The sequence below is a fragment of the Heloderma suspectum genome, chromosome 2 (genome assembly GCF_057233095.1).
Source record: "Heloderma suspectum isolate Gila_16-S chromosome 2, 16-S_ref, whole genome shotgun sequence".
Lineage (NCBI taxonomy): Eukaryota > Metazoa > Chordata > Lepidosauria > Squamata > Helodermatidae > Heloderma > Heloderma suspectum.
Window position 1 is genome coordinate 126,662,260 of NC_139459.1, and position 5,470 is coordinate 126,667,729.

The following is a 5,470-nucleotide window of genomic DNA, read 5'->3' on the forward strand; positions in this document are numbered from 1 at the left end:
CTCTGATATTGATGTAAAACAAGATTTGCTGGAGAAAGAAACACAGCTGTTGCCTTGCAAGGTTTCCAGGATATATTCCAGGACATGCTGGGAAAAACAAATGCAGTCTACACCTCACCCCATCAATTTTCCATTCAGGGACATTCTTTGTGTTTTCATTCCAAGAAGGCTAGTATCTCACTACAGAGGCATTAACTTTCCTGCAATCTCCTGCTGAGAACAGAAGTCATGGGAGACATTGTTCTTTTCAAGGCTGCAGATTGAAATGGCAAGCTGGATCATCAACCACTAAGTAAATTTTCTTCAAATAAGCTGGCTCACCTCAGAACGAAATTTGCTTCTGTTTGTCCTTCAGTACCTGATACCTCATTTGTCTGTCATTGCTCCTCTTCGGTAGTTTGGTTACTGCACTCCCTCCTAGCCTAGTCAATGTCCACACAAAACTTTCACTGTATCCTGGAGGGCTCACACCTACCTTAGCAACTATCTGTGCTTCACTGGAAGGCCCAACTTACTATTGGGGGGTGGGGGAGGATGGATTATGCATGCTTGTTTGTGGCATGCACATGAAAATGAAGTGTTAGCTGACCACAGAAAGAGTGTGTCTGGTCTGTTAGGATTAAAGTATACTCTAGTTTACTATTAATGCGAACCTTTCTGCTTTTCCTCTGTCTCCACACACATTGTCTCTTTCCTGTCACATCACTGTGTTCTGTTGTCTATTGCAAAGCCATTTTGAAGTCCATCAACTGATAGTTCTGTTAATTAATAATTATGAATGCTCCTTGTTAATATGGTCTCCTTTCCTTATTCCCAACTGCCAGCTCCATCGCAGACCTTTGAGAGAGGCAGAGAACTATTACAAGCACAATTTGAATGTGGCAAGATTCAGTAACTTTGTTCTGCTTCCCAACGTAGCATTTAATAAAGCTGCATTGTGCTGTTATATTTTAGATTTTACCCTGTGAGATCTATAGTTTCAGATATATTTATTCATAAGGGCTTGGATTTTGTTTAAAGTTTTCTGCAAGAGCATGCATGGCGCTAAGAATGTAAACAGGAATTTTGATAAGACTTTAATTTTGACTACTTTTATATGACCAGTTCAGGAAAGTTTGACCTTTGCCTGCCTCTTCATGTTGGTTTCTGCTTTCCTAACTACTCACATCAAGTAATCTTCAGATAGATGATTAAATTAATTGGACAAAATACTGAAATAGCAAATCCCTCCCACCCCGGTCTCTCATGCTCTCTCCCCACTTGGAACTAGTTCGTTCTACAATCTCTCCTCATTTGCTCATTCAGGACAAGACATTTAGGGTGCAATCCTATGCCGGTTTAGACAGAAGAAAGGCCTACAACTACCAGTATGCTGGGAGTTGTAGGCCTTTTCTGTCTAAACCGGCATAGGATTGCACCCTTAGAGATTGAAGATTGTGTGTTTATCTGTCAAATAACTCACAGGCAACCCTCATTGTGGGGTCCATTGCAAATTTGACAAAGAATCAGCTGCTCTAAAAGTATGAAGGCTTGGAAATCCACTGAACAGGAGTACAAGCGGTCACAGCAAATGGGGGTCCTGGACCTTCCAGAATTGTATGGAATAATTCTTTAGCCTTTGCAGTCCTAGGGCCCAGGGCTGTCCTTCCGTAAACCCTGTAACATAGGACCCCCTTTGAATTTGTTACCCCTATGTCTTTTTGTCTAGTTTTACCAGATGCAAAAGAGGTAAACTCCTTAATAGTTACATGGAAGGATTTATTTTATACTCATCTAAGAAACCCTGTGCCTGCTGACATTCCTTCAATATTGTTATTGAAGGTACAGGGGGCTTGTCCTGGTTTGCATCTGGTCATCATTGGTCTCTCTTTAAGATTTACTCTTTCTCTAAGTGCCATCAGTGCCAATAAAAATGGCACTGATGAGTCCACTGCACTGAACCACCTTAGGTTGGGGTGCTACCCACTTGGCAGTCCCACATGTTTAAGGCTAGTGTTGAAGAGAAAGGATTTTGTGCCCTGAACATTTTCTCAGCCTTCAGTGTTATAACAGGAACAGCTGTATCTACCAAAAAAAAGTCCCTTCTTCTATAAAGTTATTAGAGCAGGTGCTAGTGTCTGTGAGTGAGTGTGTGTGTGTGTGTGGGGGGGGTCCGTCAATGGCTGTACTCCCTTGAGGGCAGTCTGTTGGGACCCCCATACCAGTGGCGGGCAGGCCAGAGCTTAAAGTGGGCATGGTCCCTCGTTTTCTATCTCAGCCTTCCAGATGTTTTGGACTACAATGCCCAGGATTCCTGTCCATTGTCATGCTGGCTGGGGCTGATGGGAGTTGAAGTCCAAGACATCTAGAGAGCACTGGGTTAGGGAAGGCTGTTCTCTCTTTCTGCCACCTCCTTCCTCCCCCCGCCCCACAGGTGCCAGGATGGACAGATAACTCTTGCCCGAAGTCAGAACAGATTAGTTGCTGAGGGCATCCTCCCTTCCATTGTTCTGTCAGTTTGGGCTCTTCCCTTCTCCCCCACCAGCTCCCCTCACCTGTATGAGGGCCAGATGTGGTCCTAGGGGTGCAGGTAGCCCACTCATGTATTAAAGGTACTGGAACCCTCTCACCTGTTAGATCTTGCCATCCAACCAATGAAAGAAGGCACAACGCTAAAAACAAGGAACAAGGTGGACAGTTTCTTCCAGTAGGTGGCAGTCATGGGGCCCTTTTGGCATTCATCATCCACCATTAAATCCCTACAGAAGAAGAGGGGTGTTTCTATCACAAGGAAAAGTGCTTCAGAGGTGTTGAAGAAGACTGTATATCAGCCTTCCCCAACCTGGGTCCTTCCAGCTGTTTTGACTACAACTCCCATCATCCCTGCCCATTGGCCCTGCCAGCTGAGGCTGATGGACGCTGAAGGCCAAAACATCGGAAGGGACTCAGGCAGGGGCAGGATGTTGTAAGGTGACAGTATGGAAAGCAGAACCAGGTCCTGTGCCTTTAAGAGCTGTGTAGAAAAGGGAATGTCTGCAGGTGCAGCTCATCATGCAGGGATGAGAAAACCAGCACCTGTTGCAACTCCTTTTTCTGAACAACTCCTTTTTTCTCTTAAAGACACAGTGCGTTTTAAAAGAAATGCTGAGGGAGGCTGGATAAAGGGGAATCTACACAATTCTAGGAATAAGAACAGTGACACAATCTGTTCTCAAATTACTTTGTTGTGAAAATAATTAGATTTTAAAAACCTCCAACTATTAAAAACACAAGATTTCTGTTTTCCTTTGCATCTGATCACCCAAGGAGATAGCTGACCAGCTGTCAGCTGGTTAGACTTCAGAATGGGGCTAATTTGCCTTGGTAAGTACCAGGTGGAACATTTGAGATTATCATCAACTTCTGTTATTTTATCTGAAGCATCATCTTCTGAGATCACCTTCTCCCTGGACTTCCAAAGGACTGGGTTTGATTCAGAAGGTGCATCCCCTTCTCTAGCTGATAATGATCATCATGTGAAAGAAGCTTATTTGTTTTTACATTCAAGCAGCCTCTCTGAGTCTGAGGCTGAGCTGACACTACTGTTCAATACAACAGCAACCCCGTGTGGCCAGTAGCGAATTTCCCAGATGAAAATAAACTGGTTCTGTGGAACAGAAAATGGGGACTGTAAAATTGTATCTTTGGTTGCAGTCAGTTGCAGTTAATTAATAAGCCTATTTCATTTTGAGATGGGGTTCAGATAATCAAGAGAAATTATGTACACACACACACATAATCTCAGTAATCATCTTTGTTTTCAGGTTAAATCCCTAAAATCCAAACATTTGATGCAAATGTCTGCAGAAAGCAAAAAGTTATCCCCTTTCACTTGCAAGCAGGTGATGTTTGCAAACTGCCTAGCTCAAAAGAAAAATGCATTTAGAAATGAACTTCCTTTTTCAGTTGTCTGTTTACATAGATCAGAACTGGACAACCTCAGGCCAAATTTGGCTGCCCTGGGGTCCCAAACCGGCCCTTTGGGTTCCCCTTTCCATTTGGTGGTGGCCCAGCTTTTGCATGGTTTGTTCTCCTAAGGCTTAGTGACCAGCAGTAAGAGCTTTTAAGCTAAAAGATGCTGCTTTCTTTGCCCCACCCTCATTGTTTTTGGCCCCACCAACCACTGGAATGCAGCCCTCCAAGAACTTCTCCAAAATTGAATTCAGCCCTCAGACTGAAAGAGGTTCCCCACCTCTGATATAGATCCGGGGGGGGGGGGGGCAACCTGTAGCTTTTCAGATGGTTTGGCCTACAACTCCCATCAGCTCTAGGTAGCGTAGCCAATGGTGAGGGATCATGGGAGCTGTAGGCCCAAACATTGGGAGGGCCACAAATTGCTCATCCTGATACAGATGCAAGCCCTGAGGCCACCATGCAGCTAGGGTTTGCCAGCTGCAAGTTGGACCTTAAACACACCAGTCAAGCAGGAGGTGAGGTAGCTGCAGCCACTCCCATCCAGTTCCCTCCCGATTCCTTTGCACAGGCTGGCTACTGCAGTTAGAGGAAAGGCAGGTAGCAGAAGAAATGAGGAGGGCAGGAACAGCCGCACCTACCTCCTCTCCTACTTGATAGGTGTGTTTAAAAGATCGAATTGTGCAGGTTCCAGCCTGGCACCTTGAATTCCATCTGCTGTAGACACGGTGTCGTATGGCAGTGCTTCATGTACATGTGGGGAGGCCAGATGCCTCTTAGCACACGTGTTGGTATGATAGCACTTGCCATTTACATGGCTCATTTCACGCATTCAGAGCACTTCACATTCCATTATCTAATCCACGGCTGGGGAACAAGTAGCCCTCCAGAGACTGTTGAACTACAACCCCTATCCGTCCCCGCCTGTAATGGTCAGGGATGATGGGTGTTGTCGTTCAACAACAGCTGGAGGGCCACTGGTTCCCCAGCGCTGATCTAGTCATCTTTGCACCAGCCCTATAAGGTAGGCCAATAGTGGGGTGCTGAATTAGGAGTCTGAGCTAGTCTCACCCCACTTCCCTTTATCATTTAAATCAGGGGTGCAGAACTTCAGGGCTGTGGGCCAAATCCCTCGGCGGGTCTCAAGGGGGCCACATCATCTTCCCCAGTCCAATTCTATGGCAGTTTCCTGGCTTTTGTGCAGTCCTACCCCCCCCAAGGTTAAAATGCCCCTCCCAAGGCTTTTAAGCTAAATGTGCTGATGTTTTTTAACCCACCCCATTTGCCTTTGGTCCTGTCCACCACTGGAATAGGGCCCCCGAGAGCTTCTCTGCAATGGCATTTAGCCCTCAGGCTGAAAGAGGTTCTGCACCCCTAGTGTAAATAGTCTCCAAGGAATCTTCCTCACATTTCTAAGAAATAGAACTACACCTCCAGTAGCTGTGAACAGCCCATAAACTGTTCCCCTTTTCTAAAGTGAAGAGACTGCGACAGCAAAAACACCACAAATACATATCCTTTCATCCAAGGCTCAGATAGA